Source organism: Poecilia reticulata, linkage group LG2 (assembly GCF_000633615.1).
Source record: "Poecilia reticulata strain Guanapo linkage group LG2, Guppy_female_1.0+MT, whole genome shotgun sequence".
NCBI classification, from domain to species: Eukaryota; Metazoa; Chordata; class Actinopteri; order Cyprinodontiformes; family Poeciliidae; genus Poecilia; species Poecilia reticulata.
The window spans coordinates 36,246,884-36,269,175 of record NC_024332.1 but is presented as its reverse complement, the minus strand read 5'-3'; the positions used below and the strand labels follow the sequence as shown (position 1 = coordinate 36,269,175).

The 22,292-nt window shown below is 36.6% G+C and overlaps 1 long non-coding RNA gene across 1 annotated transcript in view; it reads right to left on the bottom strand.

Annotated features, from left to right (window-relative positions):
- Positions 1–316: 316 nt before the first annotated feature.
- Positions 317–22,292, bottom strand: part of LOC103461221 (uncharacterized) — a 65,948-nt gene continuing 43,972 nt past the window's right edge. The window contains exon 3 of the long non-coding RNA XR_533077.1: positions 317–1,314. This is a non-coding gene — a long non-coding RNA (uncharacterized LOC103461221). The remainder of the gene's footprint in view (positions 1,315–22,292) is intronic.

Genomic DNA, 22,292 nt, shown 5'->3' with positions numbered 1-22,292 from the left:
TTTGTGACACTCAGCAGTTTCATCTGATAAAAGTTAAAGCTCCACTGCTCTGTTTTATCCAAATAAACTGCTGTTGGGAAACTAATATCAGAATTTTTGATGTTTTGCCTTGATGAGCTAAAATTGCTATTATGCCGTAAACCTTTTGAAACAGACTCATCTGACTAAATCACATAGTTGCAGTCAAAGTCCTAAAAGAGTTTACGCTTGTAATGGTAGAACAAAAATGAATTTTTCTGACACAAACTCCAAACAGCTGCTTGGCATTTAGATCATCCATATTGGATGTTTTTTTTTCTTTTTTCAATATATCTTTATTAAATAAAAAAAAAAGCAACATACAGAAATCATACACAAACGTATAAAACATATATATATTTGACAAATTACTGCATAAGGGGACATACACAATCACAACCAGTATAAAAAAAGACAAACTGAAAAAAATAAATAAATAAATAAAAACAAGTCCATTGTCTAAATAACTGAGTACACTGCACAGATTACCGTTAACACTTTAGGGTGGTACTACAGATGGTCTCTAATCGATGTTACAGAGAGTGTGGCCATTTTTAATCATCAGACTGATGATTTTTTTAACTCTCTTATCATTCTGCTTTCTGTGAAACGTGCCAAGATGAATATGGATCCTTTTCCAGCTTGTTGCTCAAAGACTAAGCAAAAATTAGCTTGTCATGCCATGTACCCCAACAAAAAAGTAAGCAATGGATTACTTAATAAAAACTCAGACACTGATTAACTGTAAATAGTAAAACATAAATATGTCATGCTATGTTATGTTGACTGCTATCATGTTTATAAGATGTTTTTTGTGGCACTGCTGGCTTTGATTTTCAGAATTAGACAGGAAATGGGAAGGAAAAAGGGGGGAAGACCTGTAGTGAAGGATTGGGAGTCAGGAGTACCATGTTGAGGGCTAACAGCCACGGCACATGGGGCGTCTACTCTACCTCTACATCATGTGCCAATCCTCCGTAGATCTCCTCCAATAAAAAGAACAGTTACTCTGTAACCTGGGATTCCCCCAACATTTAGGTATCAACATTGTTTTTGTGTTGCTGTCTACTTTTCACTGTCTTCTTACTTACTGTCTGAGCAAGAGAGGAAATTTTTTCTAATATTGCAGTTGACATAGTAATTACAACCTTTCATAGAAGTAAAAACTTTACAGAGAAAAGAGGGAAGCTTCCGACTTATTTAAGATGTCTTGATGTTCTCCGAGTCAGGCTCTTCTCATCAGCAGTCTCTCAGTGATTCCACTCACACAGCTTAAATAGCCACATATGAATGAACCTGCAAGGAAAACTGGTTTTAATCAAACTAATTTCAAAACTAATTTTCCACTTTTTGTTTTGAAATAGTTTTAGTAGGCAATACAACATCAAATACACCTACTATGATGTCTATTTCATCTCTCTTCTAACCTTGTAAAGTACTCTGAAGTTTTGAGATGGATTACAGATTGCCTGGTGCCGGGGACAGTTGCTCAGCCCAAGGCGTATTCCTATAATTAGCTCCATAATAGATAACTGCACTCCGTATTCTTCATTTTTCCACGCCCCAAAGCTACAGTGATAAAGCTGTTAACACTTGAATTAGACCAGCAATAACACAGCAGTTTTAACAAACTGCTTCGCTACACTGTGGATAACTGTTTATGCTTAGGAAGTAGGTAGGAGTTACTTCTGCTACAAATCCCCTGTGAATATGATTGAATCATCAACTTTTATGTTATATAGATTCTGGAATGATGTTTCATTGTATGTAGCATAAATTAGATCGTCATTGAAAAGTTGATGCATTTTAGGAGTTCAAATAAAAAAGCAAAGCTCATATTTTGGTTCATTACCGACTGTCTAATATCAACTAAACAAGTGTTTATTTCTATCAATTTTGATGATTAGGTTGCATCTGAAATCAGCCTTGATTAAATCACTGAGTGTAGAAAATTAACGCTGAACCTCATATAAATTAGATTCTGTGTTTATTCACTCTTCCACCTGACTCCCAGCAAAATAATTTCCAAATGAAATGTAAAATTTGTTTTGTCTGAGAAGATGACTTTGGACAACTGAGCAACAGTCTGATGCCCAGAAAAGATGTTGATTCAGAAGTGGCAGCGGTGGTGCGGTCCATGGCTTGGAGATATTTATTTGTGGTGCATTTTTTTCTTCCTCAGTTTTTCCTTCCATTCAACTTTTCATTGATATGATTGGATTCAGCACTTTGTTAATACTGATCTTCTTCAGCGATAACAATTTATAGGTTGCATGTCTTCTAAAGGGGGTCGCTCATTGCCAGCTGAACAACTGCCAGGTAAGTATTATTCCTGATCATTGCGAAGACCATAACATAACATAACATAACATTTTTTAACCAAAAATCTTTTGTGGGTCTTATAAAAAAAAGATTTTCATAGGGAAATAAATAGTTTTAATTATAAGACACATTAATCAGAATTAACAAAAATAAATAAATGCTTGGAGAATATCAGTTTTTATGTAATAAATCTGTACATTACATGGCTTCATTTTTTTAAGTGTAATTACGGAAATACATCCCTTTTTGATTACATTATAGTTTATTGAGATGCAGATACATACCTACAAAATTATAGTGGTGGGGCACCATGTGGTTCAGTGGTCGAGTAAATGCACTATGTGCACAGACTGCAGTCCCAGGTTCGATTCCCGGCCCTGAACCATTAACTGCACTCTGTTCTCCACTGCTCTCTCTGCCCTTCTTCCTATCAAGTTACTGCTGAATAAATACACTGGTGACAAAAAGCCCTTGAAAGCAAAATAAATGAAAAAAATCTCAGCACTGCACCTTTGCCTTCATTTATGAGAATTTTTTACATATTTATTTAATTTAATAATATAACTTCATGTAGCAACTCTATGACAGAGTGCTTGCAATGGGAATGAATGTCAGACTCATTTTCCGTTTGCCAGCTCTGTCCCTCTGACCCACAGTCACACAATCAGGCATAGTTGTGTTGTCTCTCCAGTCATCACAGAGCAGTGATCTCAAGCAATTCATTTGATTTGTTTCAGAGCAGCAGGTTGCCTGAAGCGCTGTCCGCTTTGAGGAACAGTAAGTATCGGCTATCAACAATTGAGAATATGCAAACTTGACCTTTTTCTCCTGACAAAATTGATTAATAGGGGTCTGCATGGGCAGGCTTGATGTTCCCAGGAAGAATCAAAGATTTATAATGGCCGTCGGATCATTTTAAAGCTTTGTGATAGCTCAAGACTGCGTTATCCATAGTCTGTAGCTTGTTCTGTTTGAAACTGTGCAAAACACATTTCAAAAATTGTTTCAGATTTTCCCAAATGAAACCTTAAACAGATAAAGAAAAATTAGGGAGCAGCAGTGCTGTATATATAGATATTTTAATGAAAGACTTTTATGTAACAACAATCAATTTCTAATTAGTCATGCTATAATCTGATATCTGAGAAAATGTCTGGTTATCATAAATGCAATTTATTCCATTCCATTTACAGCATTTGATGTTCTGCCAAATTTATCGAGAGGGAAGTATTATGAATAACAGTGTCAGGATTTCCAAGCAGAACTCTATCTGTTTTTGCCAAGACATAGACTGAGGGACAGAGAAGTGAACACACAGAAGACATAATAAAAATCGTTTTTTTATTGTACCGTATTTTCCACACTATAAGGCGCACCTAAAAACCTTCAATTTCCTCAAAAGCCGACAGTGCGCCTTATAATCCGGTGCGACTTATATATGGACCAATATTGAGCCACAACAGGTCTAGCAACTACTGTGAGCAGCTGCCGACTTCATTTTCCCCCGTAGAAGAAAAAGTGTGTGGTGCATGCTGGGATAGTTGTCAGAACGCTGGTTTGCTAATAACGTTTGATAATACATTTAAAGCCAGGGGGGGCAGAGGGGCGGGGGAAGAGAGACGGAGACTGCGGCAGCAGCGTGTCGGTTGGTCTGCGTTACCCAGAAAGCAGTTGGGCACAATATTGCAACACCGTGAGTGAAATAACGACTGGGGCAGCCTACTATATAAAGCACTCGGGGACCATTTCTTTACAAATGTGGATGTGTAATAATAGAGTATGGAACAAATTGGCAACCCAAACTGAGGCGTCTATTCTATGCGCCTTATATATGGAAAAAGTTTTAAAATAGGCCATTCATTGAATGTGCGCCTTATAGTGCGGAAAATACGGTACCCAAAATTTAACAAAGGTCCAAAAAAGACGTCAACTAAATACAGCTAGACTCATAATTACCATTAATACATTAACAAAATTTTAAATAAGTGCTACTATGTGTGCACTTGGTGGAGGGTTCATAAATGTAACTACGTAATACCAAATGTTGTGACTGTTAAATTATGTGAAAAAAAAAGTTGGGAATGTGGAATAATGCAAACGTTTGGCTGCAGTGTTTTATAGCAAAACTAAAACTTTGTTATTGACATCTGGAACATTCCTGTAAGCAGAGACATTTTGCTTTCTTTTTTATTCACCCAGATGGAGCTCAGGGTGCTGAATTGGATGGTATCTATTGCAGAGACCGCTAAGTGAAACTGCATATTTTTCCATGCTTGTAAAAGACAGTGAGAATTGTTTTCTTTTAACTCCATGTGTACGGTAAGTGCACTGACTTAATATTTATTTACTTAAGTTAGGTGTTTAGCCATAGTGACCAGAATTACACTCAGATGAAAAATGAGGAAGCTTGAAAGCCAGAGAGCACTTTCCTTTCCCAGTGTGGGTGTTGTGGCACAGCAGGGACTGGTGGACTTCACAAAACAGAGGCATGATGAGGAATGAGGAACATTCTGTCCCTTGGATTTGACATGAACAACAACAACAGTGTTTTTCTTCACTTTTCACAAGACAGTCAAGCAAACATTTTCTTAACATGCAGCTCACTTTAGTCACGAGGTGCTAAATAATTGCATAGATAAAAAAAACAAAAAAAAAACTCAGTTTTTAGAAAAATGTCACAACCTGTAGTTCTGACTGCTTATCATGAAGGAGTGTGATTAGCCAGAGTTTAGTGAGTAATTACATTTGTGCTTTCCAGCTTACACAAATTCAGGGGCATTTAAAAGTGATCCACTCCGTGTGGAAATATGCTGTGAATGTCTAAGGCTAATTTCCAAGATAATATTTTGAAATAGAGGCAAGTAATGGATTAGATAAAGGCCATTATGGAAAATATGATGCCAGGGAGGGTCGTTATGAAGTTGGCAGTACTGAACGGGGAATTTCCTCAAAGACAGACATGGCAGAGCGTGTCAGAGATGTATCTTCACTGCCGTCCTTCTGTGCACACTGGTGGCCCCTAACCAATCATTGTTTCAAGCTGGGTCACACACAACCAAGTCTGTGTCTGGGAAGCAAAGATTTAGCCTGTTAAGGTCAGAAGCCAATATTTTCTCACCAGGTATATGTGTGCGTGTGCGTGTGTGTGTGTGTGTGTGTAAGAGAGACAAAATCAAAAGGCCAAATCGACAACGCTGGATACAGCTGACAATCATCTAGTGCAGTGGACCAAAGGCAGGTGTTGAGATGACCTTGGCTGTTCCGGTAAGAAGCAGCCAGTGTGTGAAAATATCACATCCCTCTTCATCAAGCATCAGAACAGCAAAGTGAAAACGTATCAGAGAGGAGCTCTGACATCCCTCCTTAAATGTCTCACAAATTCTTCAAAAGATGTGATTTGAAAAAATAACCAGTGGAAATTATTGAAATATAATACAAACAAATACAATGAGAATTGATCAAGATTTCTTTCAATATAGAAAAAGGTAAAATACTTCAACAAAACACATCGAATAGAGATCCGGGTTTCCCCCAGAAAGCTCTCTAATCTTGAAATTAGGTGCTATGGAAATTCATCAGCAGCCCAACATGTTCTGGTGTTTAAAAATTTTTAATTCATGATGTCACTGGAAGACATAATTCACAAATAGGAAAAAGCCAAACAGTCACCTGACTGATTTATTTTCCATAAAGTTTCAAATGCAGACCCAGAACCAAGCGTTTGCCACAATGTGTATTGAGTAAGTGAACATTATTCTATGTTCATAAAGATTTATGTGCTCACATTACTGCGTGCTTATGTCAAATCTCTAAAAACGTGCTTGTGCGGACTGCATAGTAAAACACAGCCTTCACAGAAGGACCATATAAATGCTGGAATATAATTGAGTGAAAGGTAGCAAACAGTCTACTTTCAGTAAATCACCTGTAGAGCTAACCTTTGCTGTCATGGTTACTGGTGAATAACAAAAACAGTTTAAACAACGCTTAGCATGGCGCAAGACAAGTAAAGCCTGGCAGCCCGCCATGCTTGTAATACGGGGAATGTTTATTGGACAAAGACAAAATTGTTATTTTTGTGCTCAAATTATTAAGGTTTCATTATTTTACCAAAGCTGTTTTTTTTAAAAGAAATAACTAATAATAAAAAAGAAGCTATTATTTTTAGTTTTAGAGTAAACACAAATATTTAATTTTCAACATTTTCCAAAAAAAAACTTGCATTAAAGCATCTTTCACAAGGCAAATGTGGGGTTTCAAAGTGTTTATTTATTGTCTCAAAACAGTTACATTACAGTTGGATGGTTTTGGTTTGCGTGTGGCTTTTCTGTTTAGCCCTGTGATCCCCACAGTGCAGTAACTCTCTATTGTAAGCGTCGTTTAAACATCGACTGCTTCTGTGTGGTAGCATGACGGATTCAGCCATTACATGCCTTTAATGATGATTCTCATGCTCATGACAGCAGAACTGTTAGGCTTATTGTTGAATTCTTTACTTTTAACCGCTTCTTCCCTCCACTCCTCACCCACCTTCATGTCTTCTGGGTTATTCTCAGTTTCAAGCTGAACACTTAGCTCCTCATGTCCTTTCTTAACTTTTATTAGTGTTTTTACAAAAGGAGCAGAGTCAGTGGACATCTACACATGATCGCAAAGTGAAGATTTGTGATGCAATGCATGTAATAAACTGCAATAGATAAACAGGATTGTATTGGAGATGCATCGTAAAAATTTACAATTTACATTCAGAGATAAGTTATGATCATAAGTAATATGTGCAATAAGACATGGACCAAGTTTATTTGTTATTATAATAATAAAGGCTACTTGCTTCATTTATCTGCATCCATGTTTGTGTATCTTCAAGTATTTTTTAGATAAACATTTTTTGCTTTTACATTTCTAATTAACTTGTATTTACTTATTTAAAAACACTTAATATAATTAATTGTATTTATAAAATGTACACATCATAACAGTAAAAATATGTATTCACATGTTTATAAATGCATTTTAAAACATAGCACTTTATTTTATTTCTAAATTGCTGTATTTTTCTTTTTTTGTGAATTTGTTTGATTTATATTCATAATTTTATCGTTCATAAACATTATTCCATTAAAAAAATTTTATGCATAGTTTGCATACCTAATTTATAAAGGAAAGTTAATGTACATGAAAAAAAATCTGTTTTTTTAAGTAACTTTATAAAATATAGCTTTTTCATATACATAATCAGAAAACACTTTCTGATCAGAGATAATGGGATCGTTTCCAAAATCAACAAAACATTGGGTTTTTGTAGTAATTATTAGACAGAGAAACTATGGCCTATTATCTATATGACACGAGAATAATGCTCCGAACAGGTCCATATGTAATGCAGCGTGTGTGTTTAAACAGGGATCCTCTGCATCTGGTAAAGTGTGTTCTCCCTGTTCGTCAGACTCGGAGCTAATGACAGAGTCGGGGAAGAGGACAGCCTGCTCCTCCTCTTCTCTGGCTTCCGTGACTATCACAAAGATTCAGAGCTGACTCTAATTCAACAGGACTGTCATAGCTCATGAAAAAATCATGTCGTATAATCAAATCGGAGTAAAAACCCTGCGCTGCGCCTCATGGGAGTCTCCATGCGCCCTGAATATTTCATGTAATGGAGGCTCTCACCACCATGGAACCTCTCAACAGTTCAGGATTGCGTGCAAATATTGACTGTAGTGTGTAGGGACGAGGGGCCGGGAGAGGCCGCCTGCGCAACCGAGCCTGAGTGAGTTTTATAAATAATGGTAATCGCATGTGACACCGCTCGCAGCAGGGGGGCTCATGGTCACTGAAATCATCACACTGGATTGCAGTTACTGAGTGCAGCAGAGTTAAAATGAAGGAAGACACAGCTGAGGTAGAAAGTAGCAGGAGATGAGTGGGTGGGGGGTAAAAAAGTGCCCTGATGCATATGAATTGACAAATGTCTGTTTTGGCTGCTGAGAATAGAGCTCAATTGTAGGTCTGAGGAAACATCAAAACACAATTCAGGGCTGACATCCAGTGGGCAAAGGAGGGGGAGGGAGCTGACAATGTACCCAGGCGGCAAATGCTGCATTGTGACTAAGATATTGGCTTGGCAGTTCCTTTTCACAGAATGAAACAACCAAATAAACTCTCACAAATAGTGAAGAAAAGTTGTTTAATACACATTTTATTAAGACTTAAATCAAACTTCCTGCTATTCGAATCCGAATCAGATGGATCCACAATTGTGCACAAACACATTCTGATTCCAAACAGAGCAGTTTTAGAGATTGAATAGGTGATGAAAACAGAGGCACTTTTGTAACAAATCTCTCCTACTTACTGCAGATGTTTGCGCATTGGCTGCTCAGGTTGCTACACACTTTGCACGTTCACATCTTTGCAGGGGAAATGGATGCTTCTTCCTTCAGTTCAAGTAAAAACCTAAAAACTCACGACTTATCATTTCACCTAATGAATGGAAGTGTTTTCTACAAACAAAATGTGTCCAGATTAGTTTGATGTGTCTCTATGTATAATTACCCAAATGAAACATTAGTGTATGTATACTCTATACATAAAGTTTTGACATAGTTCAGTATAACTAGAGTCGGAATCACCATCATTGTAGTCCAATTATAGTTGATCATTTGCATACAAAAATACATAACCTGAAACTGTGCACTAAGTTTTCTATTTTTGGTTTCCATATTGGCAAAACATTTTCTTTTTACAGTTTTAGATACATAAAACTTGATATGCCATTTTTATGAAATAGAAATGTGTAGGAACTAATCTTGCAGAACTAATCAACATGATTTATTTCACTCAATTTACAATATTAAATTATGTAGATTTACACACACTGCCTAATATTTAAAGTTTTTACGATGGTGATTTTCATCTTACACTTTTATAATTGCAATATTACATCAGACAGATACAGGAATGTGGCTAAATGAAAAGTTAATTTAATACCCGTTTTTGAAAAGATGTTTTTAATCTGAGAAACAAGTGTCTTTGGACTTTTTTTTTAAACAAAAATAAAAAAATATATATGCCTGTGTCTCCTGCACAATTGATAGGTAAAAATTTCTCAAACAATTTGGTCATGTTTAGTTTTGGTGTTTCTGCAGAATTTGCATGTTGTCTTCAGGTGAAGGCTCGGTCTTAGTTTTACAGTACAAAGTCGGGCTAAGTGACCCAATGGACACTGATCAGGTGTGGAAAATAGATTACTGAAGGAAAGAGGAACAAAGGAAGGGTATGAACAACCCTGGTTAAGTTAATTTAGCCACTCAAGTGTGACTATTTTTCTTATGATTTTAGAATTTTTATTTTTTTATTTCATCTGACAGCAGAAACTGAAGAAAGGGGAAAACAAATTTGAAACTTTTGGAGACTTTATTTACTGAAAAATGATAAATGATTTTTTATACAGACTTTTCATACAGACTTTTCATACAGAAAAGGATTAGGGCCACTAAAAATAAAATAAAATTCTGACTTTAATCTCAGAATTCTGACTTTTTTTTCCCCTCAGAATTCTGGTATTAAAGTCAGAATTATTATTTTCAGTGACCCTAATTCTCTTCTGTACATTTCATGACTATGAATTTAGTATAGAAATTTTAAATGGTAGCTTATTTTCATTTGAATCCATTTTTGTAAAAATTGAACTTTACGCTTTCCTACATTTTCTTTCAGAGACAAATTGAATTAAGTTCAATCATCAACAAATAAATCATTTTAAAGTCTTGTGGGATTATTAAGATGAAACTGTTTTGTCCACATCTGCCAGTTTTATCCAGCTGTCTTTTGTCGCCATTCCACGTAATTTTATTTACTGTAATTAAATAAACCTGGATAATGCAATCAATAAATTCTACATTTATTTTAGTAAATTATAATAATTAAGTAAGTACCTGAGAAGTTAAAGTGATCTAGAAAATTTGATCTTCTTGACCTTCATCTTCAAAGCCCCAATACATTCCTAATGGCCAATAAAAAGTACATAAAAAGTATAGGTTGAAAGGAAAAATGCATTGTTTCAGAATGCAGTGCTATGCAGCCATAATTTATTATATATGGTGGCTGAAAGTAACAGCGGGAAAAACAAAAACATTCAAAACCACACAAACAGGCAAACATACAGCACACCCACACCTCATTAAGAAAATAATCACTCAACTATGGATGTTACAAACATTGTTCAATGAAGTGCAGTTCAGACAGACAGGGTGAAAAGCAAACTGTATATATGTGCTGGTAATGGTTGGGAGTGGTGCCGTTTGCATGTATTATCTGCACCTCTCAGACGTGGTAATTGAGCCTCAGTGCTGTTACGAGTCTGGTGAGAGGCAAATAAATGCATCTCCTCACTGCTAATGCTGAAATCCGATCCTGTCTGCAGATATTTACTGTGGGCTGCGTGCTGTCTGTGCCCGTAAGCCTGTGCATTACCCCTGATTCATCAGGCTGTTTATCTCGCCAAGTGAGCAAGAAAAAAAAAGACCTGCAGTAAATTCCCATTATTAGATGAAGTGTGAGGAGGCCATGGGGGAGGAAGAGACAGACAATGTGGCCTCGGTACAGCAGGAGGAGCAGTAGCAGCCTTTCAGACGGTGGGTCTCGTCAGCTGAGGCAGATCATTAGCTGCATCACTTTGAGATGATGTTTTTACCGTTTGGTGAGAGTTGATTTACTCTGATCAATGAGGGATCCGTCTCTGGTGAGTAGAAACACGGTAAATTTTAACAACACTGACGTTATTAGCATCATGCTTGCCGGTCTGTGAGACCAACAAAGAGTTTACGACAAGCTGCTTCACATTAGACTCTGGTACAGATTGCCCAGGTTTTAAAACCGCAATCCTGGGGTGTCAAGACACAACCACACAACCCCAGAGTGGATATTTCAACTTTTTATTGCTGCTAGAAGATGTACACCCCCCCCCCCCCCCACACACACACACACACACGCACTCTATGTTTTTATCTATGTTAGGGATGTAACGTGTAGTTTTGATGACTTTTCATGAAGATGATTAAAGCAAGAATACTGCACCTTCTTTACAATTGGGTGCCACAAAAAAAGGCTTTTAAAGTACCGCCAGGCCTCACTATTGCATTGCTGGCATACATGTGGTGGCTGGACTACATTTACATTACATTTTGTACTTTTTCAAGGCTATGTTACTTTCTCCAATCATTTTCAGTTTACAAGTTACATTGAGTGAAGAATACACCTGTGTATTCTTGAAAAAACACTGATGTATTAAATTCAAGCACTCATACTTCCATAAATTATGACATTCTTATACCCAAGCAAAAAAAAAAAAAAAAAAGAGTGGGGGATTGGAACACATAAATATGTACCCATTATATATTTTTATCGAATACATTTTTTTCTTGAAATTAGTAAGGTGGTAAATGTGGTCCATGTTTGTAAAATCCACTGCTAGTCCTTTTGAGCGCATAAGCATAATGATTCAAAGTCTCAAACGTTCTAACATCTACGCACTCATAGCTGAATAAAATCTCATTTTCTTTCTGGCAACTGCTGTTGACATATCAGTTCCTGTTTTGGCAGCAAAAAAAAAAAAAAAGTACGGAATGCAATTCTTGAGGAAAACATCGGCCTGTCAAAAAAGCCGGTTTAATTTGAATCTCAAGTTAGACAACGAAGAAAACCACTTGGCCTTTAAAATCAGTCCCACGAGAAAGTTCGCACTCCCTCGTTTTCTCTCCCACTCTTTGCTTTGGTGCCGTCACTCGCTTTCTCCTGATGTCACGTTTGACCTCTTTTTCTAGCCTCCCCTAAAAGGAGGAAAGCACGCAATGCTGCACTGCAGGGAATACATGGCCTATTATGTTATTTACAATGCTTGCATCACTGCTTATGCATTTGAGTAATATTTCTACCTTATTATTGTGATGCATGAACATATGCAAATTCAAATGTTAAGAGCTTATCATGTTTACCTAATAGTGTTTACAGCAGGATTTACTACAAAAAATATGTTAAAATACAAGTAAAAACTAACCTGTTTCTTAGAAGAAAATTTTGCACATTTTTAAAGAAAGCACTTCACATATTTTTTTATTTTTATTTTTTTTACAAATTTATGATGAATGACAGTAAGTTTGTTTTTATGGGTGCTACCAATCAAAAAATTTGCATATATTATAGGGTCTGTTTACTATTTCACAGTTGAAAGGTGTATATGAAATGAGCCCTGGGAGATATGCTGTTTAGACAACAGAAGTGCACAAACAGCTTTGCTGACACCATTCTGTGTGTAATTACTTTTAGAGGTTGCACAAATAACAGATGGAAAGGTGACCTTTTCACAATATTTATTTATGCTTGGAAATTTAATCTGTCCCTGTCTGGCCTTTGTTGGTTAAGAATGAGGGAAATTCCTCATATCAAAAGCAGGTGATGTTTGACAAAATGTGCTGCGAGGGGTGTGATGTTTCTAAAGGTGTTCTTAACACATTTAAGATTTAATTCAGGTCAGCCTTGCTTTACTTTAGTGCATTAAACAAGACACTTTTATTTTATCAATAATATTACTTCTGTGTCAATAACAGACATGTTGATTTTCATTTCATTTTTGTTTAGCTCATTATTCCTTCCTTCAGAAGCCTCCTAGGGGACACAGAGTATTTCTTCCTATTGCATTCCTTCACAGTAATTTTGCATTCCATTGCAAAGTTTTTGTGCTTCCTCGCAATTTTTTTTTTTTGCATTCTCATAGAAAAATAATACATTTACTTATCAGTTCCTGTGGCACCTCGAATACCGAATGTTTTCCTGCTAAAATATAAGGTTTTTGTAAAGCTTTACATTTATGTTCACACATCATTTCTGAGATATCTGAAGTTTTATAATATCTTTTTCTTTAGGACATAAGAGCATCACAAACGTATGTGGAAAATGCACATATACTTACTGAGGATCTTTAAAGTTGTACTATATACTATTTTAAATCAACATACTTTATCACTGTGACTGCATACAACACAGACCAGGGTGAATTTGCTAATTTATTGTGAGGAAACGCAAAAACTATTCCAAGGGAATGCAACAAGAATGCAACAAGAAAAAAAAAAAGGCGTGTGGGGGTGGAGGGCAGGGATGGGGCGACGTGTTCCTTTCCTTTCCATTGACCTTGGAAAACCAGTTTGAAGCTTCACTGTATGTAAATTTTTTCCTTACTGGGGAGTGCTCTGCTAGACCCCAATCACACTGGAAAGGAGTCGGCACAGCATGCCGCTCTGGTGCAAGTTGTCGCTCATGACATTAAAACTCTCTAATTTGTCACTGAAACCCTCTCAAATTTCCCAGCATTGTTTCTCTCCCTCTGTGGGTAAGGGCTAATTTCAAACATACTCATCAGCTTATCTGTCCTCCTCCTCCCACTCCCGTCTCCTCCCATCTCCTCGAGAGCTAACTCAAAGCTAATTTGCAATTCTCAGCGGCAGAGGAATTGATGTCTCATCTTGGTGCTAGGTAACAGAATTATGCGAGTAATGAGAGTGATGAAAGAAAAATTTGAGGCAGGGGGAAAGGCAAAAAAATTAGACTGTTTGATATGACAAATTGTCACGTCTCGGTTTTGTTTTCACTTTTAAAGCCAGAGACGTTCATGTTGTGAGCTTTGGAAGAGGTTTCAGCTTCCTGACATGAAAGATAGGACGTGACTGTTTACGCCATGTTCAATTCCAAAAGGAAATAATTGTATTTAGTAACTTCCTTGACTTTGACAGCAGTAGCGTAAAGAATGTCTGAGCTTCTGAAAAATAGTTCAGATGCTGCATTTTTATGGGCACTTTTTTTAAAATTAAGATTTCATGTGATGGGAATTGAGCATGTAATTGTAATGTGAACATTAGTAAACAAACAGCAGCACGAAGAGCAAGAACTTCACATCAGGATTATTAAAAAATAATGTGCTTGACCTTTTTTGCGTATTTGGCTAAACATTATGTGACAGGGACAAACAACTTGGAATATCACCCTGTCTCCACTGTAACGGTGGTTGTTGCATGCTGTGACTATTATTTTTCTTCAGTAGCAGATGGATGAAGCTAAACACACGGCAGGCCTGTAAGTAAAAAAAGATCTGAGTTTGCACTGGTGGTTCAGCTTCCGTCAGGATAAGCCGAAACATACAGCGAGAGCTCCAGTAGTATGATTATGATAAAGAGAAGAAATCCTCAAAACAACAACAAAAAGATGCTCACAGACACTTTTCATTCTGACCGAGTTTGAAGTTTTGCAAGCAAAAAAAATGCAAAACTTTCGGTCTCTACATGTGAAAAGCTGGTTGAGGCCTTGTCCATAAAGGCTATAGTAGCTGCAATAGCAGTGGGAAGTTATTCTACTAATTATTGACTCATGATGCATGTCACCCATTTGAGACTTTCATGTATATTAGAGCATAACACAATGTTCAAAATGCAATACAAAAATTAAAAGTTATACTACAGAAAATTATACCTCAACTCGTCAGAACTGCAGGATTGCTCGTATTCACTAGAACACTGAAATACAAATTGAATTTCTTATGCAAAAACCTCCAACATTAAAAGTATTATATGAGTAACCAAACTTGTTTTTGCTAATTCTTTACAAAGGTGCATTCAGTTATAGTTGATTTGGTTAGAAATATCATTTGTTGACCATTACCTTCAATAACCAAGAGCTGGTATTGAATTACAACATGCATAATCATTCAGGCTGCAAATCTTAGCGTGAGGATCAGAGTGTGTGGAAAAACAGCCTCTATGTATACAGTACATACAGTACAGTGCCCTGGAAGTCCCCTTCAAACACATCCTACAAGCAAGGAGAGCTCGGTCAGCAAGAATCCTCTGCAACCACCTAACAGAAATAAGAGACAGTGCAGGGCAAACGTCTACTCCAACCTCAGTTCAAATCTTAAACACGGATTTTACAGAGAACAGATAGGCTGTGACAACTGTCTGATGCAAAATGCAACTCTGTTTTTTTTTGTTGATGCAAATGCAAACAAATGTCTGTGCAACAGAAGGAATCTGATAAAGCCGACCTGTAGGAAGTACTTTCAACACCAAAAATAAACATCACTTGCTGTTATTTTCCATTTCTAGTAAAATGTTTCAATAATACAATCCTGTCATTTTTATCAAAAGAAGCAACATGGATGAGGAAAACAGATATTACTCAAGAAGTGACTTATTAGAGCTGATGAGCATTTTTTTTTAAATTAGCAACATATTACCATTTCCGTAATATTAATTAACTAAAGGCCTATCTCTTTGGTTGTTGTGAAGTTTTGAGAAAAATTGGTGCGACACTTAAGATCTGTCGCCACTCTGATGAATGGTTTTCCAATCCTGACCAGTTCTCCCTTCCTTCTTTTCATAGCTGGCTTCTGCTTCAAGCATGTATGGCTGAGTTGCTCCAATTACAACTTGACTTTGTGTAGCGTAGCACAGTTTTGGCTGTGTTGGAGCAGATTTTTATGTGAACAGCACTGTGAGCAACAAAAGATATGAACGCGGAGGCAATTTGCATAATCATGGTTTGAGAATAAATGAGGCAAAGATGTTGAGCTACATCTAAGCCATTTTGAAGAATGAGGAAACGATTTTCTTGGAAAAACAATCTAAACATGTAATTTCCATTTAGGTTTTTAGAGGTTTAATTATTGGCTAATTTCAAAGGGGCTCTAAAAAGTAACCAGTTAGTTTTCATATGTATTCTGCAGGACTATGGCTATTTAACAGCCACCACTGTAATAATAATTGAAACAATTTTTTATGTAACTTGTTGTGTCCAACACTTATACATTTTTTTCCTTTCACTGATTCTTTTTCATTTAACTTTTCAAATTACACATTAATATCTAGATTGGCATTTTTTATGTAAATATTATGCAACTGAACATTCTTTTAAAGTTGATAATAACATTTTAGAATAAAAAAGTTTACAATAAAAAGTTTATTTCACACAAATAAAGAGAAACTCTTAAATAATTAAAGAGCTGAACCAAGATAATAGCAACTACTTGAACAGAGAGGCAGACAAAACTCATCATCCCACTTTTTTTTTCTTCTTTGCTTGAACCAGAGATCATATCATCCCAGATAAATTTCCAGGGGAAAATGTATTTTTACAAATTTTATGTTGGTGTTAAAATTGTAACAAAGTTGTAATATTATGCACAGCAGTACAGACTGTACCTTAGAATAATCAGATGTGTAAACAAAGATAAAAAGACCTTTTATTCATGAATTGTAAAAAGGATAACAATGTAATTTTAATTCATCAAGTTATATGCAGAGAAAGTCTGGTTTATTTTCCCTGTCAGGATTTAGTCTAGTCAGTTAGGGAGTGGGAGGTAGTGATATTTATCTCCAGTGGCCATCAGGAGAGAAGCTGGCAACACACGGGACTGGTTGCCAGTTCATCGCAGAGCAAGAGCGACAAACAGCCAAACACACACTGATACTTGGACAAATTACCAAGACCAATGAAACAACAATTAACTCAATATTCCCCTTGTCTGTTATTAGTGAGTACTAATATCCACTGTTTTGATGTAATAAATAAATCTGCAGAAGATGCAATGAGTTGAAAGCAATGGTTAGTCTTGTTCAGTAATTCATGTGATAGAGAACTCTAAATGGGCTTGTAGCGCTAAGGAGTTTATTGCAGCTGCAGACATCACCATTATTAACTTTTCCTGCCAACTCTTTCTAAACAGTATTTCTTGCATAACGGCCCCATCTCTGGAGAGAGAATGAACACGTAGATCTTTTTGTACTTGTTTTTGTTCATATCTGCTGATTATTTGTTCTCTTTGAGCTACCAAGTGTTATACTCATAACTCGTGATACTTTTATTTGTTTTAAGGCTATTATTTTTTTTAGGTTAAAGAAACTGCTGATCAAGCCGTTTAGAAGGAACGTTCTTTAAAACAAACCTAACATTTCCACTGGTTTTCAGTGTACTATAAAGGTCAAAGATAAATGCTCAGTCACCAATGTGATACGACCAGCTTAAACCCACCTTTTGTTTTGAAGGAGATACAAACAGTGATTTACAAACACTTTCATGCATATGTAGGAGGATTCAAGTGTACTCCCTGGAATGCGTGTTGCTCAGCTGAATGCCCCCAACTGAGTGGGCATCTGTCTGCATAAGGGACCACAGGTAATAACAGTAAAAGTCCCCACCTGCTGTGCGAAATAAAGTCAGTGCTCCACTCACACACGCACGCCTCACACGGCTGAGTTGTGCTAATATTGCAGGTTACTGCTGGCAGCCACCCGGGTGGTCTCACAAGGCTCTAATTAGGTGAAGGGTGGGCTATTCAAACCCTTATCAACACACCCAGTGACCAGACAGAGTCTTTTCCTGACCTGTCATTGGACCAGTTTACCTAAAAGTTGAACTTGAGCAAGAGGGTGAGCTGTTACGTGACTGAAATAAGGATAGCAAAATAAGGAGGCGGTGCCTTTGCACAGTGATTCAAAGACCCGGAGTGTTTTCACATTTTCCCATAGTGCATGCATGTATAGTGACGGGGAAATATTCCATGCTTTTTATATTTACTTAGAAAAAAATCTGAAAATGACCTATTATCTTTTAATCTGACAATCCATTTGCCTCCAGGAGTCACCAAATTAGTAAACAGAGTCAACTGTTGTGCAAATTAGTCATAGTAAAAATAAAGCTGTTCCATGAAGTTTGTTGGGGAATAAACAACATCAGGAGGACTAATGAGCAAAGGTGTGAAGATTAAAAACAATATCCAAAGCATTAAACGTCCCCTGCATAACTGTACCACCCATTATTGGGAAAACTGAAAAAGAATAACACAACTGCAAAGCAAGATAAGACTGTTCACCCGAACTGAGGCAGGGATAGAAGAGCATCATTTTCAGAATCAGGTAAAAGGCCATTGGTCCTACAGGTGGGGTCAACTGTTAGCCGTGACCCAAACAAATCCTTTTTAGAGGAGCGGCAATAAGAAGGGCTTTGATTGAACAAAGCTATAAGTGGACATATTTTAAATTTTTATACAAGTCATTTGGGGAATACAGCAACATTTTAAAGAAAATCAAAACTTAGATGAAACCATGTATTCAGCTATTTGTAAAATCACATGCATGTTGAAAAACTAACGGCATACATTCATTGTTGAAACATGTTGGTGACAGCAATATGCTTTTCTTCAGCTGAGACAGGGAAGCTGGTCAGAGTTAAAGGGAGGATAGTTGGCAAAACTGGAAGAAAAAGCCTGAAAAGGATGTGTGAATATGGCAGATGTTCACGTTCTAGCAGAAAAACAACCACAAACAGAGCCAGAGCTACTCTGGAAAGGTTTAGATCAAAGCACATTCCTGTCTTTGAATAGACCACTTGGAGCTAAAAACTAAATCTTATCAAGAACATGTGGCAAGATTGTTTTTCACACTCTCTCCATCCAGGCTGATTGAAGAACTCTTATCCTCTGGTCAAAGTGGGAGCATCATCATGAATCTGACGTGGTTCATGAGGTCACAAGTCAATCTCTCATTAAATCATTATCTGAAATCCTTTCAGTATTTCTGAAAGTTGTCTACTTTTCGCGTCACAACTATACTACTCAGATGCAGCAGAAGAGTTTAAATTTCGTGAAAACTCCACAAAGCATTGACTAGGAATGAGAAATGAAATCAGTCCAGCATGGAGAGAGATGCATCACTCCTTTGACATGATGCCAGAGAGGACACAGACTTCAGTGTTATCTAGACAGTAATTGCATCATCAATTGTCTGCCGCATGACAAAGTCACCTGCTGATGTGGCCGCCATTAACCTCGCTGTGCTTGACCATAATGAACCGAAGACTTGCGAGTCAAATGTGTCATCAAGACATGCGAGAAGCTGAAATGTGTTTATCTGTCAAAAACAATCCGTGAATTCAGATTTCACACCAACATAGTTCTGCCTTAAAATGATGTCACAGTTCTGTATAATGTTTCTTATACTGTATAAATGAACTATAATATATATATTATAGTTCATTTATACAGTCATGTTTAATACATTACAATACTCATTGCAATTAAGGTTTATGGTATTAAATGTACCTTTAACACACAACCTCTAAGCAACTATTAAACATACTTGTCATTAAGCTCACATTTCTGTATTAATATATTTTTTATTGGTCTTATGTAATTTTCTAATCCTGTCATTTTTTAATTAGCTGTAAGTGGAACATTGTTATAATTAACAAGAAAAAGACTTGTGAGCAACAGTATATGTGTAATTAATCTATATAATTGAGTTCCTGAAATAATTGAACAGTTCAATAATATATCAATTATCAAATATGACTGTGATAAACAGGTAACTTTTCCAGGTATCTCAAGATTTGACCACTGGAGCTAGGGATAGGGATATACACATCAAAACAAATTGATATTTACCAGGTAATTCAAAGTGAGCAAATGAAGAGTTTCTAAAAGCAGGTATGTTTCCTAAAGTTAATTGGGGAGCAAAAGCTTGCCCTTGCGTCCCTCACAATGTGTCTGTCTCTGGATCTTTGACTGTTAAATCAATACTGTCTCTAGCCTACCATGAGTCAATATGTGTCATACCTTTCTGTTAAAGCATTCATAAGTCCTGTGTCGCTGTGACTTCTTGGTAAGGGCAGGCTACCGACTTTTTAATGTAAAATTACGCCTCCCTGATGATAAAAAAGGACAAAACTCTCTACGTATGTATGAATGAATGAATGAATGAATGAATATATGCATACATAACTAATGAGATTGACCAATAGACTGGTCAAACGTTAACTGTATTTTTAAAAACACAAATGGTTTTAATAAAGAATTTGGGAATAACCCATGATGGCATTAACGCAAGAATCATTATTCATGAATTCCCAAAGTTTGGCTTAGAGGCGGGAATTTCTCTCTCTCTCTCTCTCAAACTCTCTTACTCTGTTTCTCTCTCTTTTTTATTATTTAGAAACAGATTAGTTTTTCATATGGAGTTTAAAGCTCAAATAAAGGCCAGGGACAAAGCATTTAAGGCAGCCCAGAAAACATATTCAGTATGTAAGGCAGGGGACATTATGAAAGAACTACAGTTATTATATTCATAACTGTTGCTTCCACAATGTCCAAAAGCATCCAAACATCTGAGTCAGCGCTATAACTTGGTTTTTGTTTTTCACTTCTAGTCTTGATTTTCCTCTTCGTTAAGTTTTCAATATTTTGTTGTTTTGTTTGGGCTATTGCTGTGACTCGCATCATTAAGTGTTATCTGGCGATCACAAAGATTAGGGTGACGTTTAGGAAAGATTGTGATGCTTTACAGTATAATATTTTCCTTTTGAGCTAATAAAAAAAAATGTTACAAAACAGTATAACTTCCATGGAAATAATACTTTCCTATAAGAAATACTTCTAAAAATTAGAAACACATCTTTGTGTGTTTTTTAAGAACATTCTCCCAATTTTTCTTGTCTTTGTTACAGCAGGCACTTATCTATTCAACTTCAAACTTGGCAGGAGGTTGGAGAATAATTGCTCAAATTTTGCAGGCATGTTCTTACTTTGGGGTTACAATTTAGCCAATCATCTGTGATATTATCTGTTCCACTTTTATGCCTTGTTACGTTACACAGAATGTCACACTGATTTGACAGCTGTCTCACTGACTCAGCTCCGATATCTGCTGCACTTGTTAAATATTTACACAGTTCACTATAAATAGTACAGTAACACAGATGATGCAGAGGCAGGTGAACACATTTCAAATCATGTGACCTAATGAAGAGATTTATTTTGCAGATGTAGAGGATGAGGCAGTGGGACGAACTGAAGAAGAGAGAGAGAGAGGAAGACAGGTCTGTTGTGTCTGTAAGCCTGGGGGCCCTGCTTTCAACCCCAAATCAATGTTGCTCCACTTAGAGGTAAATTGAAACAGTCTTTCCATCGAGTCCCAACCATTTTAATTTTCACCTGAAGGGGTCAGGGAGAGGACACTTTAGTGATGATGAAAGACATTTTCCCATTTTCACAGCTTGGTCACGCTTTGACACATCATTATCCCATTGACTTAATACATGCTTTCCCCTCTGTCTGCCTCTGCCTCCTTCGTCCATCAGCAGCCGCGTGCTTCTCTTGCTCCTTCTCTTGCACACAACGGCGTGCATCTCTCCTCGCTTTTTCACAATTCATGTCAACTACATAGTGCTCCTCTCTTTGGTTTTTCACTTGTTAATCCTGTTCCCATTCTCTTCCATTTCTTTTTCTCTCCTCATTCTTAGGCCCTTAATGGACTCTTCCCTCTAAGTGCTTGCTCTTTAAAGCATTATCCTCCTCTATGGTTATGCTTTGGCCATATATTCATTTTACTTTTTGCTTCTTTTCGTCTGTTGTAGTTGCTATCTTATACAAAGGGACAAGCCACTTTCAAATACACACAACCCAAATGAATGAGGAACTAATTTCGCTTTTTCATTATCTTGTAATTTTGTTTTTTAAAAGTCTTTTCTCCAAGTGACAACATGTGATAACAGGGCAGTGAATGGAAAACTAAAGCACAGCCCATTTTAATTAGGATATAATTAAAATCAACGGGTCTATTCTGCTTGAAAAGCACCTGATTACCCAGTTTTTATAAACATGGAAGTTTTACTAATTTTTTTGCCACGTTAAAAACGGTGTTGCAGTTGGCATAAGCAAATTATCACTCGTCAAAAGACAAATCTCAGATGCATTACTTTCTTCTAGTAGATTTTAAGTTTTTAAGGTACCGTCACTGACTCACAGAGTTTTAAATGGAAATCTGAATATCTAGAGGATGTCATCTTTTTACCAAATCATCTGCTCACACTTTGTTCCTAGACTTTGTATTTCTCCTGCAAAACTTTAAACTGAATAT